The 21,243-nt window shown below is 39.1% G+C and overlaps 1 protein-coding gene and 1 pseudogene across 3 annotated transcripts in view; one reads left to right on the top strand and one right to left on the bottom strand.

Annotated features, from left to right (window-relative positions):
* SMYD3 (SET and MYND domain containing 3) overlaps positions 1-21,243 on the bottom strand; it is a 1,053,751-nt gene that overhangs the window by 47,493 nt on the left and 985,015 nt on the right. The gene's annotated exons all lie outside the window — the stretch shown is intronic.
* LOC140530466 (small ribosomal subunit protein mS40 pseudogene) lies at positions 16,220-19,918 on the top strand (annotated as a pseudogene).

The following is a 21,243-nucleotide window of genomic DNA, read 5'->3' on the forward strand; positions in this document are numbered from 1 at the left end:
AAAAGAAAAAGGAAGAAAGGAAGAAAAGATGGAAGGAAGGAAGGAAAGACGAAGAAAGAAAGAAAAGTTTGGTTGATGGATGTCAGGGATGTGGGAAAGAAGGCTTTTACATGGAATGAATGAATAGGCAATTGCTAATAACTCTGTTGTTGAGTTGTTTCAGTCTTAACTCTCTGTGAACCCACTTGGGATTTCCTTGGTAAAGTTACTGGAATGATTTGCCATTTCCTTCTACAGATGAGGAAACAGGCCAACAGAGTGCAGTGACTTGCCCAGGGTCACACAGCTAGGAGGTGGCTGAGGTTAGATCTGAACTCATGAAGATGAGTCTTCCTGATTCCAAGGCCAGAGCTCTATCCACTGCACCACCTAGCTGCCTGTATTACATGGACTAAGAAGTTGGACAAGTTAACCAAAAAGGGGTCTGTGAAAAGAAGTAAATTACAAATCCTCTAAGTTTCCCTTTCTTTATCCATAAAATAATGGTGTTGGACTAAAGGACCTGTAAAAGGTCTCTTCCAGCTCTCTAAAAAGTGCTATACAAATGGCTATGATTACTGTAGCTATTTCTAGAAATATTCTATCATGCTTAGGATAACCAGATTTCAGCACCTATAGACAATGTCTATAGGTGTTGGAATGAGATGAAGTTGTTGGAATGCATCAGGAATAGATGTGATGAAAGAACAGTGAAGGGGCTCAGGCTCTTTAGCATGAAGAAGAGAAGACTGAGAGAGGAAATTAGAGCATTCTTTAACGATCTGGAGGTCAGTCAGACAGAAAGAAACCTTAGGAATCATTTAATTTGGCAGCCTTAGATGAAGAAATGGATTTAAAGAAGTAAAATAAATTGCCCAAAGATACATGTAATATCAGAGCTGGGACTAGAACTCAGATCTCCTGATTCCACTATCTACACACTTTAATCCCAAAGAGGAGACAATTATATAATCTCATATATCCTTTCAGAATCAGAAATAACATACTGGAATAAAATAGGAGATCACAGGATCCCGGAACCCAGAGGACATTTTTACAGATTAGGACACTGAGGCCCACGCACATTTGCCTTCCAAAATCCTATCAGTAGTAAGCATTAGAGGTGAGATTTAAATTTGTCCCCTGACTTCAAAGTCAGGGCTCTTTCCTCTGTACCATATAATCTTGACTACACTAGATGTCTTTTAACCTCAATCATGTTGAAACTGGTATTGCCCTGAGTCCCTGAAACTTAGCAACTCTCATCCTGCTCAAAGAGGGAGGTTTGGCGTATGTTTCCTAATTATTTTTCTTCAGCTAAGAGGCTGACACTCATAAACTGTCTAATTCTAATGTGGCTCATGCAGGATGATGATGATGAAGAGGATGATGAGGATGATGGTGGTGGTGGTAGTGGTGATTTAGCAGTAAGCTAGTAAGATATGATCTGGCAGCTAAAATAGTGTATTAGAAGCTTGCTGTCTTTCATGGACTGACAGATGACAAATTTTCTCACCCTACAAAGAGACCTCAAAATATCCTGGAGAATTGGAACAACAATCTATTATGCCTCTGGAATGTTACCATAAACTGAACTCTTGCCCACAGTCACCTAGTCAGAACGTTGATCCATACAAACTCAAGAATAACATTTTTAATAAAAGATCCCATTCCAGGTTCTCATCTCCAAGCAGCTAGAACAAAAAAGGTTTCAATATACCAAAGCCTAGCAGAATTAATCCGAATCATGCAGAAACACGTACATATCACCATCGTCATCCCACAGAAGATGTCCCTATGTGTTAATACTTTTATTCAACTATAGTAAGCAGTTATTTTATTCACATGGGCAATAGTCTGCAGATCATTAAATATGAAAGAATAAGATAAAGATAGCGACTTATTCCAGGATCATTTCTATCTGAATTTTACCAAAGATGGTTTAAATGACCTGAAAGAGAGGTGATGGACCCAAGGTGTAGACTGAGAACTATTGCATTTGAACCTAGCCAATGTGAGAATTTGTTTTGCTTGGACTAAACATGTTTATTATGGGGATTTTGTTTTTCTTTTTCAATGGAGATAGAAGGGAAAATGTAGGAGAGAGAATAGATTTTTGTCCATCAAAATGTAATTTAAAAAAGGAAAAAGGTTTAGAAGAATGAAATGAATAATAATAATAATAATCATGGCAACCATTTTTGTCTGAATCCCATCAAAAAGATGAGATCAAGACAATAACAATTGGTGATAAAAGTTCTCAGACTGAATGCTTAGGAGGTTAAAATCCTACCCAGGGAATTCTGGAAGAGACACAAATTAGGAAGCTGTCCACTTTCTCCACCTTCACCCCTGTTTGACTTCCTCTGAAATTTTTATTCTCCACCAAGCATAAACAGTTTTTCTTTCAGTTTTATGGAAAGCACCAACCTAGGCAGAGCTATGCTCACATACTTCCTTGGAGTAACTGAGTTGATTAGGTTTTCAAAAGCTTCCTCCTCTGATGTGAGTTATCTAAATCAGAGATATCAAACTCCCAGCCTATGGCAAGAGGATTGGGGAAAACTCCAAGTGCTGCCTAAACCAGATCAAAGTGTAATTGGGAAAGGTTTAACAAAATAAATAGAAATGTGATACAACATAGACAATGTGAATCTGTGGTTTTTTAAATCAATATGTGGCCCCCTCTGGGATCTGTTTCTACTTGAGTGTGACACCACCAACTTACACCATAGAATTAAACATATATAGAAGTCAACTAATCAACAAAGCAAAGAGTTAACAATGGAAAGTGCTCTCATTTGAAAGAATTAATAGAGCTTCATGAAACCAAATTATGTTTGCATCTCCTTCATGCCTGTGCAGCAGTGGATAGAGTGCAGGGTCTGAAGTCAGGAAAACACAAATCAGACCTCAGACACTTACTAAGTGTGTAATGCTGGACAAGTCACTTAACAGTCTGCCTCAGTTTCCTCATCTGTAAAATGAGCTGGAGAAGGAAATGGCAAACCACTCCAATATCTTTCCCAAGAAAATCCCTGATAGGGTCATGTTATACAGGACTGAACAACAATTCCTCTATGCTTAGCACATACCACTAGCAGAACCACTTAATAACTGAGTGCTAAGTGAATGAATGAATAAATGAGTAGAATCTGTGAGGGCTGTCAAGTGATCTGAAGCAACATTTGTCATAGATGAGCCAGTTTGAATCCTGCCTCAGACACTTACTATAGTTGTGGGACCCAGGGTATCTTATATAACCTCTCAGAGACTCATTTTCCTCATCTATAAAATGGGGATAATTCACCTCACATGAGATTTGTGTAAATCAAATGGCATAAAGCACTTTGGAAATCTTGAAGTGCTATGTAAATGTCAGCTATTGTTAATGTGGGCAGCTAGGCGGTAGTAAAGTGATGGGAGGACTAGACTTGGAATTAGGAATGACTAAGTTCAAATTTGACTTCCAATGCATACTAGCTGTGTAACCCTGGATAAGTCACTTAAATTCTCTCAGTCTCAGATTCCTCATCTGTAAAATGGTGGTCATAAAAGCACCTACCTCCCAGGGTTGTAGTGAGGATAAAATGAAATAATGTTTGTAAAACACTTTGCAAACCCTAAAGGGTTATATAAATGCCCTGTGTTACTTTTATTATGTTTACCACAGTCTTCTCATCTGTCTTTGATAAGGTTCAGATATAAATGGTACCAGGACAAAATATTACTATTATTACTAATAACAAAAGAGTTTGGATCTAGAGTTCTGCTCTAATTGCCATGCAGTGCTTCTTAAACTATGGGATGTGACCAGTAAAATGTTTCTGAACACGCAAAGACCACAAATTAATTCAAAATCAAACGTAATGAATCCGAGGTGCTTCTTGCAGCGCTTGCTGGTGTTGCATTGAGCAACTTCACTGCAGCCTTGACACAAAGCCTGCACACTTTGCACTGCGCATACCGTCAGGCCATGCAATGCCAAGAAATGCTGCCAGAACACAAAAGGGGTCAGGGAGCGGAAAACATTTAAGAAGCCCTGTGGATTGGAGCTTTCTCTGCAATTTCCAGTCTTAGTGCTTAAAGTACTGAGGCAGTGTGATCTGCTCAAGGTCCCAGTCAGTCAGTTGTCAGAAGCAGGGCCTGAACTCAGATCTGCTTGGATGGGAGGCTGGCTCTCTATCTACTACAAAACCCTGTTTCTTTCTATTAATAATGGAACTCTCCATTAACAACAATAATTAGGGTGATATGATTATGCAAAGTTGAGAGCCAACAAAATATTTATCTTTTCTTTAAAAAAAAAGTAGCTTCCTTGAGGCTTTATGTTTTCACATTGCAGACCTTTCTGCATATATTCTTCTCTGCATCCCACATACCCATAACATCTTTGTAACAAAGAAAAAAAAGACATAAAACTCCCAAAGCACCTTTTATCAGACAGCGTGTGCAACATTCTGCCAGTGCCATCTCCACTGCCTCTCAAGCACCACTATGGACCTTGGCATCTCTTCTCTGGGGCTTAAGACTGGCTATCATAAGCACTTCGTGACTGGCTACATTTTAATATTCTTTTCTATTACTGTAGTCATTGTGTAACTTGCTCTCTGTTCCCTTCCTTCACACATTTCTTTCCATGTCTTTGATAGCCTACAGTGCATCATTACTATATGTCTTTGCTGTGGTCCTGGGAAGTGTGGGAAACACTGTTGCACCCTAGTGGAATATTGCATCTTCTCTGCCAGATTCTCAACACACTCTCTTCCGCACTGCCATTCCTCCTTCTCCCTCCTCCCTTCCCAAAATGCCATGCTTCATCTAACCACTAGGCACACATTGGCTCCCATGGAGAAATGGATGCATTTTCTGCCTCATTCCCTCTTTGCTCTCGAGCAAACCTTGCTTTTCATGTGAAAGAGCATTTCGTCTACTATGAAAACCCAGTGGAAATGCAGGCAGCTCAGAGTCTCTGATGCAAATTAGCCCTTTTCATAATTATGAATGTCTGTGTTTGACTGTGCCATTAGACAGGAAGGGTGGGACCAGACATGGGGAAAAGAAAGGCAGCAGGGCAGTGACACTAATCGCCCAGAGACTATGGGTCTTGAAAAACCTGTACAATTAAACTGGGACATTCTAGGCCAGACGCTCTCTGCCTGTTAGTGGATGTATGTCCAAGAACTCAGTCATTTAGTCAGATGGAACATTTCCTGTCTGCTCCATGAGAAATATCTTTGCTAAACAGCTCTGGGCATTTCTAGGGAAGTGAAAACAATTAGGGAAAAGAGATCACGTCCTTTCACCTAGGAAAAAAAGGGGCTGTCAAGCCCAGTAATAGCCTTTTCTCATCCCTCTTGGGCTCCAAAGTGAAATCTGCAGTGCTTATCAGCACAATGGATGGATTTCTTCAGTGGACTCCATGATACTTCAGAATGGCATATGAAAACTGCAGGAGTTCTAACAACACAGAACACTTCAACATGGTACCTCTGTCAGTAACTGAGAATCATGGGCTCAATGTCTATATGTTTCTGGAGCACAGCTGGGGAGCAGGGCCTTGTCAAACCTCATATTGGTCCCCTTAGTTAATAAGTATATCTGTATCTTAGGAAAGAAGTGAAGAAGAAAAAAAAAGACTTGTGAACATCATTGGGCATTTGCTCAGTGGGAATTCCAGCTATTAAGTGGAAACTTCTGGTTTCTAAGCCTTAAGGCAGGCTGTTTCTTAAGCCTAGACAGCAACCATTTGGTAATGGCTGCAGAAATTGCTAGATGAAGGGTTGTTGAAGACGGTGTGGCGGCCGGGTACATCTCATCAGAACAATTTGCTCTCCTTAATTAGGTCAGCTCCTGCCTTGTTCTCATTCCACTCCCCACTATTATTAGAACCCACCATTCTTTTCTTTTAGTCACAGCACCTGTTGCTATATCCCTTCCCTAAGGTTAGCAGAAAGCCATTCTCGCTTTCATTCAATTCCAATCAACACTCTTATGCCAAATGATAAATAATATATGAGAGGTTTCACACAAAATTTAGCGGAGTAGATATATTTAAAATGACAACAACAAACCAATGTTCTTGTAGAAGTGTGGGTATATGAGTGTCGAATGTTGCAAAAATTCTCAGACATAATTGAGTGGGTTAGTTTTCTAATTTCTACCCACTCCTCTTTTCAAGTCTTTGTTACAAGTGATGATGGCTCACTGGGTAAGGGAAGATGGAGAACTAGATTCAGAAATGAATGAGATGTATAGTCTATATCAAATTGCTTACTGTCTTAGGGAGGGTGGAAGTGAGGGAGAGAGAAAATTTGGAACAAAAAATTTTTAAGTGAATGTTAAAAATTGTCTTTACATGTAACTGGGGAAAATAAAATATTAAAAAAGAGATGACTGTGACCTAAAAATAACAAATATCCACAAAAATAAGATAAAATTATTAAAAATAATGCTTCACATTGTTGGGTTTTTCATGGCATCTCACATACCCTTCAATTCATTTTTTGTTTGTCTGCTCATGTCTTTCTTTTGCATGATGGTTTTATTCCCCCAGCCCTGATACACAGGCCCTCATGAAACCCTCCCTTATAGCAAGGGAAAACAGCTAAGTAAAACTGACCAAGTAAATAGCAAACACAACATTCACACCCATAATACCCTGCTTCTGTAAAGAGAGGAGATTGTAGCTCACTGTCTCTTCTTCATGACCAACACTGATTCTTGCATTTAATCAATTGAGTTTCCAAAAAAAAAGTTCTTTTTCAGTGCCAGGACACGATGCTGAATGGTAATCCCATAAGTGGACAGTGCCCAGGCCTAATGAAGTGCTAAGCCTCTCACTTATAGCAGACAATAAATGTGATAGCTGGAAGGCAGGAACCTGACAGGCTTCTGAAATGTGCAAATCAGAGAGAAGTTATTTCTAATCCTCTGCCCTTCTCTACTAGTCCTGCCATGATGTCTTTTTTCTCTTCTAGGTAGAGGGATGATGTAGAATAGAATGAGTTTAACAGTGTGTTCAAATCTAGCTTTAGATACTTCGTAGGTGTGTGATCCTGGGCAGGTCACTTAATCTCTGTTTGACTCAGTTTCCTCATCTGTAAAATGGTGACAAAAATAGTACTTAACTCCCAGGACTGTTGTGAGCATAAAAGAAGATATTGTAAAGTGCTTAGCACAGTGCCTGGCACGTAGAAAGCATTATATAAATGCTCATTTTTATTATTATCATTATTATTTTACCAAGTACAGATCCTGTTTAGAAAATGATTTTCTAAAATTAGCATATCATTTGCTTACAAATGATTACTATCCTTTTATTTAACCTCGTTGATTTATCTAGAAGCATTTATTAAAACACTTACTATAACCTAGGTGTCAGCTAAGTAATGAGGATATACACAAAAATACAAAAATAATCCTGGACTTCAAGAAGATGACATTCTAATGGGGGAAGACAACATAAGCATACATTGGTACATACAAGCTACATGGAGAACACGTGAAAGGTAACTTTGAGGGGAAGACATTAAGAATGAGGGGGATGGGGAGGAGCAGAGGAAAGGATATTGAAAAGACCTCTTGCATAAGCTGAGTGTTCAAGGAACTCAGGCATTCTAAAAAGTAGATGTTAGGAGGGAGAGCATTCTAGGTGTGAGGAATGCCCAGTAAAAAGGCATAGAGATGGGAGATTGTGTCATGTGTGATAAAGAGAAAGTAGGCCATGGTAGATGGATTGCAAAGAAGAGAGTGACCCACTTGGGGTTTTCTTGGCAAAGCTACTGGAGTGGTTGGCCATTTCCTTCTCCACTCATTTTACAAATGAGGAAACTGAGGCAAACAGGGTTAAATGACTTGGCCAGCATCACGCAGCTAAGAAGACTAGAAAGGTACAAATAGGCCAGAATATGAAGAATTTTTAATGCCAGTGAAAGGACTTTATATTGGATATTGGAGGTAATAGAAAACCACCGGATTTTAAAGACAAAGGGGGTAATGTGGTCAAACCTACACGTCAGGAAAAATCACTTTGGTGCTGAGTACAGGATTGACTGAAGCAGGGAGAAACTGCAGGCAAGGAGTACAACTAGAAAACTTTTGCTTGGCAGAACACATTGTGGTATATGATTGTGACGGAAAACTATTGTGCTATAGGAAATGATGGAGGGTTTCAGAAAAACTGGGAAGACTTACATGAACTGATGCAAAGTGAAGTGAACAGAACCAGAAAAACATTGTACACAGTAACCACAATATTGTAAGGAGGAGCAACTGTGAAAGATTTAGCTGCTCTGATTCTTACAATGATCCACAATGATTTCAAACTTGTGATGAAAAATGCTATCCACCTCCAGAGAACTGTGAACTCTGAGTGCAGACTGAAACATATTTTTTTCAGTTTTTCTATTTTTCTTGATTTTTATTTTTGCAATATAACAAATATGGAAATATGTTTCATATTATTTCATATGTATAATGGGTGTTGTATTTCCTGCCTTCTCAATGGGTGAGGGAGGGGGAAAATTTGGAACTGAAAATAAAAATTAAAAAAAATTTAGAAAAAGAAGACTATTGTAACACTCCATGAAGAAGGTGAGGATGGCCTAAATTGAGGTGATGGTTATGTGAGTAGAGAGGAGATGTAAGGCAAGGATTTTGTGAAGGTAAGAGGAACAAGACTTGGTAATAGATTCAATATGAGGATAATATGGGGAGGTTTGAGGCCTCAGTTTCCTCATCTGCAAAATGAAAGAATTTGGACTAGATCATGAAGCAGTGTTGTATAATGGTTAGATTGCTGACCTTAGAGTCATGAAGCTTTAGGTTTAAATCTTGCCTGTGACACTTCATCTATTTATTTATTTTTTCTTTTCTGGCTACTTTTTAAAGAGGCCTATTCACTGAATGGGCATTACCTCACTTTAAGAGAGTACCTGGAAAGGCCTTAGCCTAAAAGGTCAAGGTCTCCCATTGCATCCTGGGCTGTATCCAGTCATCTTGATGAATATCTGGTCATTGGATCCAGATGGCTCAGGAGAAGAAAGTGAGGCTGGTGACTTCGCACAACTCTCCCTCACTCAAAACAATGTCAAGTGCAAGTCATGTCATCATTTCTCTGATGTCATGGTCCTCTTTGAAAATGAAGAACAAACACAACCTGTGAGTAGACCAAGCAGACTAAATGGGGACCCAGCTAGCTGGGTAACTCAGAGCCCTCTCCCTTTCCTTCTCTTCTCCAAAAGAAGGTAAATTTTGATAGCCAGAAGCTGCTCAGTTAACTTGGGATACATTGGCTAAATCTTTCCTTTCCCTTCCTTCCCTTCCCTTCCTTTCCCGTCTTTCTCTTCCCTTCCCTCCCCTTCCCTTCTTTCTTGTCTGGCCTTCTCACAAGGCCAGACTGTATGAATGACTAGCTGTATGAATGACTCTAAGTTTCACTTGCCTCATCTGGAAAAAGAGAGAGCTGAACTAGAAGGTCCCTAACCTCACTTCTAGCTCTATGATACTATGATATTGAAGACTGTTTCCACCCCTCACTTCCTTGATCCTATGACAGGGCTGAAGCTCTACCCTTTCTCAGGGTCACAGCAAGACTAGGAGTGGGACTCCTTCTTTTCTCCCTACCCAGAACCAGGGATCTAAGGTGCTGCCTCAGAATTCTCTGCCTGCTGTGCTCATCCATCTGAGTAGCTGCCGAGAGTCCACAAGCTATGATATCCAGTGGCTGCTGCCATCTGGCACAATGACGATGGCAAAAGTCTTCCTCTACATTATAAAATAATGTGTTCAAAACAATATTCTGTAATAATGTTTCAAGTTTCATAAATGCTGCCTCTCTAGTCCTTCACTGTAATTTAAGAATATCATCTTTCATCTATTTAAAAGTACTTGTAAACCTTAAAGCTCTTTATAAATACAAGCTACGGTATTATTATCATTATCTTCACTTGGCATGTTCTTTCAAAGGCTTCAACGTGACCACATAGAAGAATAGGGTTTAAAGCTGGAAAGAGCCTGAGAGATCATCTAAGTTGAATGTCCTCATTCCAGACATGAAGAAACTGGGGCCCAGAGAATGACTTGTCCAAGATCACCCAGATCAAATGATCAACGATCATAGATTTAGAGCTAGGAGAGACCTTTTGTTTATCATTCAGTTGTTTGAGATGTTGGTGTCTTTGTGACCCCATTTAGGGTTTTCTTGGCAAAGATACTGGAGTGGTTGGCCATTTCCTGCTCCGGCTCATTTTACAGATGAGGAAACTGAGGCAAACAGGGTTAAATGACTTCTCCAGAGTCATGCAGCTAGCAAGTGTCTGAGGCTGGATTTGAACTAAGGAAGATGAGCCTTCTCGACTCCAGGCCCAGTATGCTATCCACTGTGCTTCCTAGTTGCCCTTAGAGGTCATCAAGTCCAAATCCTCTATTTTGCTCATTTCTGTTTGAAGAAACTGAGGTACAAAGAGGTTAAGAGACTTGCCCAGAGGTCACATAACTAGTAAGTGTTTGAGGAATGATTTAAACTCAGGTATTTCTGAATCCAAGTGGATCACAGGATGGAATTTGAAACTAAGTGGTCTGATTTTCCAGTTTGGCATTTTAAGTTCATGAGTCATTCTAGACACTTAACGCAATACAATAATAAAGGTTATTATATAGTCAATTTATATAGTGCCTTACGGTTTGAAAGTGCTTTACATAACAACAACCCTGGGAGGGAGGTGCCATTATTTTGTACATATTTTACACAAGATATGGCAGCAGACAGAAGTGAAATGATTTGCCCAGGACAGAGCTAGTGTCAGAACTTGGATTTGAACTCAGTTCTTCCTGACTCCAAGTCCAACACTCTATCTACTAACTAAGGAAGGAAGGAACTAAGAAAAGAGGAAAAAAGGAAGAAAGAGAGGGAGGAAGGAAAGAAGGAAGTAATGAGGGAGAAAAGGAAGAAGAGAGATGAAGGAGGACAGAAGGAAGGATGCATTTATTAAGCACCTATTATGTGCCAAAGCACTTTACAAATACTATCTCACCCTAGAAGATAGATACTATAATTATCCCTATTTTACAGCTGAGGAAACTGTGGCAAAGAAAGGTTAAGTGACTTTCCCAGGATTGCATAGGAGTAAGTGTCTGAATTTAGATTTGAATTCAGATGTTCCTGATTCTAGATCCAATATTTCAATATCTTATAGGAATGGTGAATTCATAAATTGGAATATTCCCTATGTCAGGGCATATTGTAACTCATGCATGCCTTATACTTGCCTATGTTCTTGCATAGATACTTCACATAGGATACACCCATTGAACTGGTGAAACATCTTCCTCTAAGTCTTTTTATATTTCATAAGTTCAAGGGAATGACTTGGGTTCTATCTTTCTTATAATAATTATTACTACTATATAATAATTATTAACAATAATAGTAATAACAGCAGCTAGCATCTGTAATGTACATTAAGGTTTGCAAAACCCTTTGTTTACATTATCACACTTAACCACACAACAATCCTATGAAGTAGGTGCTATTATTATTCCTATTTTACAAATGAGTGAACTGAGACCAAGGAATGTTAAGTGACTTTCCCAGGGTCGCCAGGGTCACATACTAGTAAGTGTCTGAGGGCAGATTTGAATTCAGATCATGCTAACTCCAAAGCCAGTGCTCTATCCACTGCTTTTTTACCTCCTTTTCCCAATAATAAGAGTAATTCAGGGATATCCTTTGACATTTCTTGTGCACTGGTCATCATTGGAAATATGGTACAGCCAATTGCGCCAACTTTGCATCTAAAATTGCTTTTTGGGCAACAAAAAAATTTTTAATCTTTTTTTTTAGAGATTTTGATTTTCCAGTATTTGCAATGATATATCATCAGTGATGGAATACTTAGATTAATAATGCAGGTTTTTGCCAGGAAGCAGCCCAAGATCATTCAAATGCATATACAATTTCCCAAATACAACTTAGTCTCCTCTCTTCCTCCTACTCAATTTTGGATCCAAATCACTGTCCATCTATAGTTGCTAAAGTACAAACTCAATGGAGTAGCTATTCTCCCACATATCATAGTCTGAACAATAGGGGTTGTTCATCATTTAGTTTTCCTTGGATGAATGGTCAGTCTCTCTTCAGTAATTATGAATTTCATTTAAGAGATGCTGTCATGTCCTAGGGTTTGATATAATTAACAAAATAATAGCCATAAACAGGAACCCATGAATTCCTTGACATTTAAAAGGGACTACTCTTCCATTTGGACCTCATGCAGAACATTTTCCATGACAGTGTCAAGCACCTTTGGAAAACATACAACTCCCCTTTCCATGGCTCATTTGATGTTAATAATCAAATCGGTAACCAAGTAGGGTTATTTCTGTGGTTGGTCTTATCAAGGAATTGTATATAGTCTTACTATATGAAATATAATATAAACATATATATGTATATATATCTATATACATATATATGTATGTATATGTGTGTATACACACACAATATAAATTCATTATACTTGTGTATCAGAAGTTGTTAAGCCAATCCTCATTTAACAGGTATCTACTTTGTGCCATTCTTTGATACCACAAAAAGTGTTGGTAAAAATATTTTGCTTTACGAGGAAGCCTATTTTCCTTAACATTTATTTTCATATTTATGTCTTTTTTTACATTGTCTTCATATATTAAATATCCTTCATCCCTCCCCTATCTAGTAAGCCATTCCTTATAACAAAGAAGAAAAAATTAACTCAACACATCAATAACCCAACAGAGTCTGATAGAATATTGAATGTTCCACACCCAGAGTTTTCACTTCTACAAAGAAGGGAGATTCATTTTCCTATCTCTTCTATGGGACCAAGTTTAGCTTATTTCCTAATTTGATAGTGATTTTGAATTCTTTTTTAATTAGGTGATTATCTAATTACACATTAACAAATGATTCAGATATGATTCTCACACTGACCTCCTAGGGCAAGATAGTATTTTTATTTCCTGATCTTTAAGATACAATCAATTTCATTAAGGTACAGGAGAGAGTAATGTGTTCAGTACTTTCTGTGTATAGTACTTTCTATCTCTTTTCTAGGAAAAAGTATTTATTATATCTCTGTGTGTCTACACACACATATATACACATATTTGTATTTATTTATATGTGATATATTTATTTACATGTGTATTTGTTAACTTTTCCATTAGAACAGAAGCTCATCACCACTGGGATTATTTCGGTCTTTGTACTTGTATCCCCCTTCCCTAGCAAAATGCTTGGCATGTAGTATGTCATTAATAAGTGGCTGTGGATTTAGTGATTGATGTGAGACTTCCATACAGCTCAGAATTTATCGGAGACATGTTTTGTTTGTTTTTCTTATGCCATTTCAATAAACACATGCTTAATGTGTCCTCTGACTGACTCCTGTAAGCAAATGTGGGAGGTAGAGCCAAAATGGCAGAGTAACAAGAGATAGAGCTGAGTTCCATTTTCCACCCTTCAAAAAGTTTCAAAGCACTGAAAACTTGCAGGTCCCCCAGCCTATACTGTCTAGAGCCTGGAGAACACTCAGTATCTCAAGAAAGCACCAATAAGACAAGCACAGACCTGCCCTCCAGAAGTGTGCCTTAACACTAAGTCTGAAGTCAGAAAGTAGGCTAGAAGAATGAGCAAACAAGATAAAAAAGAGTCCCACCACAAAAAGATTCTATGGTGACAAGAATGCTCAAGGCACAAACTCAGGAGGAGGTCTTAAAAATATCTACAAAGTTTCAAAGAAAAACAGAGCTTGGGCACAAATTCAATTAGAATTTCTGCAAGCAATGAAGCAAGTGATATTTAAAAGAGGGTGTTTTAAAAAATAAATAGCACTAGAAGAAAAAATTGGAAAAGAAATGAGAACTCTGAAAATAATGAATTGAAAAGAGAATCAACACCTTGGCATGAGCTACAAAACATTGCTGAGAAAACAAACTCCCTGAAAATTGTAATAGACCAAATTGAAGCCAATGACTCTATGAGATAATAGGAAATATGAAAACTAAGTCAAAGACTAAAAACATAGAAAAAAGTAAAGTATCTCATAGCAAAAACAACTGACTGAGAAGAAAAAAAATTAAGAATCATTAGAGTGCTTGAAAGTCATGACCAAAAAATAAAGCCTAGACATCCTATTTTAGTAGATCTCAAAAGAAAAATATCCAGATCTTGTAGAACCAAAATGCAAAGTGGAAACAACAATCATCCATTGTTCCGCTCCTGAAAGAAACCCCAAAATGAAAACTCCTAGAAATAGTATAAATCAAATCCAAAGCTTACAAATCAAAGGAAAAAAACTGCAAGTAGCCCAAAAGAAATAATTCTAGTAACAAGGGAACATAGTTAGAATCACATACAGTTTAGCAACCACCACTATTAAGGAATGGAGAATTTGGAATATGATATTTCAGAAGGCAAATGATATGTGGTTATAGAAAGAATAATTTATTCAGCAAAACTGAGTATAACTTCAGTATAAGTGAGTATATTCACTTATAAGTATAAGGTTTACAAGGTTAAAATGGTCCTTTAATAAAAGGATTTCAAAGCATTCTTGATGAAAAGACCAGAGCTACATAGAAACTTTGAAGTACAAAACTTAGGAGTAAAGAGGTAAACATGAATGAACAATCATAAGGAGCTAAAAGGAGGATAAACGCATACATTCTAATGTGAGGAGAAGATGCATGCGTCCCCTCTAAACCTTATTAAAATCAGAGATTATAGGAAGAGTCAAAAGGCTTGGGAATGGTTCTGCTATGTCTTGGTTTTAGAAGAAGAAGAAAGGAAAGGGAGGGGAAGAGATTTGAATACACTGGGAGGGAAGGAAAGGAAGAAGACGGTCAGGGAAAATTATCTCACATAATCATGAAATGCAAGCAGAATATACCAACAAGAAGGAAGGGGTTAGGGCTGGGGGAAGACACTCGAACCTTAATCTCATTTGGACTGGATCCAAAGAAGGAAGAACAGATACACAATTATGTCCAGAAATACATTTCACTCAATAGGGAAAAAGGAGGGAAAGGGGAGAAGGGGCAATTAGAGAAAGGTTAAATTAAGGTAGGGATTATTTCTAAGTGAAATAAACTTCAAAGATTTACCTGAAATAGTTTTTTTGAGAATGGATGACCACTCCATGTTTGAGGTACTCTGTGGTACATACTCGCTAAACCATAATTCACAAGCCCCTACAAGCACACATACTTTTATTTGTTTTTCATCTCAGGTATCCATTTGGGGAATAGGTGAACAAGACATGGTATATAAATGGGAAGGAACACTACTGTGATGTAAGAAATAATGAAGAGGGGGATGGCTTCAGAGCAACCTGGGGAGATTTGTATAAACTGATACAGAGTAAAGTGAGCAGAACCAAGACACCGATTTATACATTAATAACAACATTCTAAAGACAAACAACTTTGAAATACTTGGGAATTCTGATCAGCCATGATTCCAATGGACCAATGATGAAACATTTATCTACCTCCTGATAGAGAGATGAAAGACTCAGAATGAGACATGTATGTATGTATGTGTGTGTGTATGTGTATACATATCTGTAACAAGGATTTCATTTTTCTTTCATTCTCAGTAAGGGGAGGTAGGAGTGAGAGAAGGCAGATTTTTATTTAATGAAAAAAATAATTAAATAAAAGTAAGTGTGCTTGTGGGATCTGTGCATTATAGTTCTGGCAATATGCATCCAGAGACCACTTTTAACATGCAATACATGTTCAAATAAGACAAACCTGACCTGAAGTTATTACTAGATTTTAGCTTCATGAAGGTAGCAAGCATGACTAGTTTAAACTTTATATCTCTCCTATATCCTAGCACAGTGTTCTACGTTGGTCAGTGCATCCTCTGAGGAACTCAAACCATGAGCACAAGTTCAGGAGAGAGGAGAAACCCAAAGGAAGTATTAGATGTGTAGGACTAATAGAAGAGGAAGTCATTAAAACAGGAAGTTCTAGATAAGGTTGGCCTTCTCTAAGTAGTGACTGTCACCTATTCTTAGGTTCTGTCCTGACTCTGAGTCCTGCCACTAGCACCACATCCAATTTCTTCAATTTGATGAAATTTCACTAGCTTTATTTACTGGAGGCAAAATGATAACATTCAGTTGCTTCCTAAAAGAACCTGGTGGCCAGGCACCTAGGATGGAAGTTGAGTTCAAGGTAAACCCTATGCATGGCTGGATCTGCCCAGAGAATGGTTTACAGCCACATACAGTAAGTATGTTGCATGTAAGTTACTGTACTTAACTTACATACAGTAAGTACTGTGACAATCTGACATTTTGTAAAACAACAATAATAAAAACAACACGTGAGACAACAGTGCATTTCTTGTCCACCCTACCCCAATAAAGCAAAACTGGTCTGAAGTATTACTAGAGTCAGTCAACATAACTAGTTTAAACTTTATATCTGTCCTGCATCCTAGCACAGTGTTCTACGCTGATCAATGTCATTAAACGTTTGCCACACTATTAAAAAAGCATGTGTGCAAAAGACTGTAGAAAGTTTCCAGGTGGACTAATTATGGCTTTATAGACTGGACTTTGAGCAAATCAACAATACGCCTTGAGAATCAAATTTCTATTGTTTAAAAAAAACTCAACCCAAAACACAGTTATATATTCCTAATGAGAATTAAGTGGGAATGAAGGACCATCTGATTTAATGAATAGTCTGACTTGAACATTATTTTTTTTAAATGAAGTGAAGGTTTATTGCTTTTTAGTATAGAGGCACCCCCAAAAAATCTATAAAACATTGCCAAGTAGGGGCTCTGCCAAGACCCCCCTTTAATGAATAGATCAGAATGACCTTATCTATTCCAACACATCTATAATTAGCAGTGGCAAATGGATATTATTTAAAGTGCCTTTAATGTGCTTGAGAGGATTTCTGGTGCCAAGATGGTGGAGTGAAGAAGGAAACCTCTGAAGCCTTCCAAATTTCCCTCCAAACACTAGAAAACTGCCTCAGAATTGATCTAGGAGCAGGGAACTAGCTTACCAGTCCAGCAGGAAAAGTCTGTCTCACTGGGGTAGGAGGGGAGAGAGGTCCAAGAGCAGCAGCAGCAACTAGCCTCTCAGCAGGGGTCCTGCAGCAAGAGTCCAAGCCTGGGGCAATCCACTAGTGAGGATTTCACCTCCTGCAAACCAGGAGCCCCCTAAGGAAGTGAGCAGTCTGTGCAGTTCAGCACAGTCTCACCCCAGTGATTCCACCCCCAGCACAAGCCATCAGAAAGGCCCTGATCCTATAGCTGACCAGTAGTGAAACCCCACCTTGGGACTGACCGAGTGAGACACAAACCCTGGAGTCTACCAGCAGAAAGATCCAATTTCCATAGCAACCTAGAAGCAAGACCTCCACCCCTGGAGCAGGGCAGAAGCTAAAGCCCATATCCAGTGGAGGCCAACAGGGAGACCCCAACTCCCAGTAAAAGCAATCAGCTAAGCCCTGAAGCCCAGTGAAAGTCAACAGTAAGACCTAGAACCCCAGCACAAAAAGCTCGGGACATTACCAGACAAGAGCCCAATTCTTCCATTAAAACACCAAGTCACAAAAAAAGGCAGAAAAAAATGAGCAAAAAACAAAAGAGCTTGATCATAGAAAGTTACCATGTGATAGGGAGTATCAAGGCATAAACTTAGAAGAGGACAAAAGTGTCAAAATGGATACGTGTGAGGACTCGAGGAAAAATATAGTTTTGTCTCAAGCTCAAAAAGAATTCCAAGAAGAGCTTAAAAAGCAAATTAGAGGAATAGAATCAGAGACTTGCTAGAGTTCTCCCCGCAAGCCCAGCTGAATACCTGTAAAAATTCTGGAGCTGTAGAAGCCACAGAATGACAGTGTGAAGCAAATCTCCAGCCCAAGAGAGCCTGGAAGGTAGAGGGAAGTGTCTATTGTACCCCACTGGGATCAGAGCGCAGTCCAGCATGGTTCACACTGTCAGACAGAATCTGAGCAGGTCTCGAGAGGACTGAATCTCTGGCACCTGTGGCAATTTCCAGACATTATAACCCCAAAATGCAGAGGATAAACTGGAAGGTCAGAGGAAAAAACCCTGTCATACCTGTGTGAGAGAGTAGAGTGGTCTGGCACCAGCCCCAGGGCAGCAGAGGGGGTGGAAGAGCCCACAGAAGCTGCAAAAGGGGCAGCAACAGCAGCTGTTTCTGAAGTTCTAGGCCCACAGATTGGTAGGGCAATTGAGTGGCTGACAGTACACCCTTCCCTGTCATGGAAGCAGAGAACCACCTTGTCAAAGAGCTCAAAAGTCAAGTAAAGGGCTAGGGAAATGAGCAAAAACTGGAAAAAGAATCAGACTACAGAATATTACTTTGGTGACAAGGAAGACCAAAATATACAAAGAGAAGAAGATAACAAAGTCAAAGCTCCTACATCCATAGCCTCTAAGAAAAATATGAATTGGATTCAGGCCATGGAAGAGCTCAAAAGGATTCTGAAAATCAAGTAAGAAAAGTAGAGCAAAAATTGGGAAGAGAAATGAGAGTGAAGCAAGAAAATCATGAAAACCAAATCAACTGCTTGCTAAAGGGACTCAAAAATGCTGAAAAAAATAACACCTTAAAAATGGACTAACTCAAATGGCAAAAGAGATCCAAAAAACCAGTGAGGAGAAGAATGCCTTAAAAAGCAGAATTGGCCAAATGGAAAAGAAGTTCCAATAGCTCACTGAAGAAAATAATTCCTTAAAGATTAGAATGGAGCAGATGGAAGCTAATGACTATGAAAAATCAAGAAATTATAAAACAAAACCAAAGAAATGAAAAAATAGACAATATGATATATCTATTTGGAAAAACAAGTGACCTGCAAAATAGATCCAGGACAGACAATTTAAAAATTCTTGTATTACCTGAAAGTCATGATCAAAAAAAGAGCCTGAACATCATCTTTCAAGAAACTATCAAGAAAAGCTGCCCTGATATTTTGGAATCAGAGGGTAAAATAGATATTGAAAGAATCTACTCCCCTCTCCTCCCTTAGCTGTACACCAAGATGGCAACCTTTCTCCTAACTTTTCTGCTTGGGCAGCTCTTGGGCTGTTGGAGCTCTCACACCTGTTGGAGAGGTCTACTGGGTGCAGGCTACTCCTCAGGCTCTCTGCACCAAAGCTCCACCTGAGGAAGAATCTGCCATTCCTATCTCCCTCTATTAGGATGCTCCCAGGGAATATCTAGAGACAGAAGAATACCTGGCTCGATATGGCTCCTGTCCTATCTGGGCTGATTATTGATGAAACCACAAAGGTGGTATCTCAACCCAGTGAACCCATAAGACATGTATTTGAGGGAACAAAGTTGCTGGGAATCCTTGTCCTATCTGCTGGGATCAGAAGCTCCATATGGACTTTAGAAATGTGAAGCTCTTGAAGCAGTTTGTCTGTGCTCACACAGGTGTCATCTTCCATGCCCCATACACAGGTATCTGTATAAAGCAGCATAAGAAGCTGATAGCAGCTAAGCTGAAGGCCAGAGACTATGGTCTTCTCAGTTACCACATCCCTCTGGTACAGCCATGGGACACTGATTTCAGCAACTCCCATGGAGCTGTGGGCTGTACTCCAATGGCTCCTCCCCTGGCTGCAGGTACTTCTTGGTATCCATGGTACAATTGGCAGTAGCCACCTGAGAGACAGCTGTCCCGTCTTCGTTGTCTACATCAAGACCACCTTAAGGAAGAGAGTGGACCCCCACTAGAAATGATGCCCATAGCTTCACCTCAAACTGATGTTCTCACTGAGGGAGAGGAATCTATGAGTGTCCACTAAAAAGGAAGTGGTGGATATACTCTGTGATGCTCCAGAGCTTAAGGATGGATGTTAGAAAGCCCTGATGCCTGAACTGACCTGATTCTTATCTCTCCCTTTTTTTGGAAATGGGTAGGATAATGGGAAGCTCTGACCTAGAGGAAAAGAGAAAACAGGGAGAAGGTAAAATGCAGCACATTTGAACAAGTGTTTTTGGTCAATTTCCCTGTATGCTGCTTCTCCTCCCTCCCCCATATTTGTTGCAGGGGTAGGGGGTGCCTAACTTGTCAAGTCAACCTTTCATAATAAAAATTCTTTTATTAAAAAAAAAAAAGGAATCCAGTGATCACCTCCTGAAAGAGATCCCCAAAGGAAAACTCCTAGCAATATTGTAGTCAAACTCTAGGTCAAGGAGAAAATATTGCAAGCATCCAGAAAGAAACAATTAGAGTATTGTGGAAACACAATCAGGGTAACATAAAATCTAGTGGTTTCTACATTGAGGGATCAGAGGGCTTGAAATATTATATTCCAGAGGTCAAAGGAGCTAGGATTAAAGCCAAGAATCACCTATCAAGCAAAACTCAGTATAATACTTCAGGGGGAAAATGGTCATTCAATGAAATAGAGAACTTTCAAGCATTCTTGATGGAAAGACTAGAGCTGAATAGAAAATTTGACTTTCAAACACAAGAATCAAGAGAACCATGAAAAGGTAACAGGAAAGAGAAATCATAAGGGACTTACTAAAGTTGAACTGTTTACATTTCTTCATGGAAAGAAAATTAGGGTAGTTGAAGGGATTATATACATATAGACAGAGGGTACAGGGTGAGTTGAATATAAAGGAATGATATCTAAAAAATAAAATTAAAGCATGAGAAAGGAATATATTAGGGAAAGGAGAAAGGGTAAAATAGAATGGGGGTAAATTATCTCTCATGTAAAAGAGGCAAGAAAAAGCTTTTTCAATGGAGGGGAAAAAAGGGGAGGTGAGAGGAAAAGAGTGAACCTTACTCCCATCAGATTTGGCTAAAGGAGGGAATAACATGCACACTCAAGTTGGTATGAAAATCTATCATTTACTACAGGAAAGTGTGTGTGTTCATCCTTCATTGCTGAAGAAGACCATGGCACCAGAGAAATGATGACATGACATGCACTTGACTTTGTTTTGAGTGAGGGAGGGCTGTGCAGGTCACCAGTCTCACTTCTCTTCCAGAGCTATCTGAATCCAGTGACTAGATATTCATCAGGATGACTGGAGATGACCCAGGATGAGGCAGTTGGGGTTAAGTGATTTGCCCAAGGAAACACAGCTAGTGAGTGTCAAGTGTCTGAGGTGAGATTTGAACTCAGGTCCTCCTGATTCCTGCACTGGTGCTCTATCCACTGTACCACCTAGCTGCCCCATTGCAGGAAAGTAAGGG

The sequence above is a fragment of the Notamacropus eugenii genome, chromosome 2 (genome assembly GCF_028372415.1).
Source record: "Notamacropus eugenii isolate mMacEug1 chromosome 2, mMacEug1.pri_v2, whole genome shotgun sequence".
Classification (NCBI taxonomy): Eukaryota; Metazoa; Chordata; class Mammalia; order Diprotodontia; family Macropodidae; genus Notamacropus; species Notamacropus eugenii.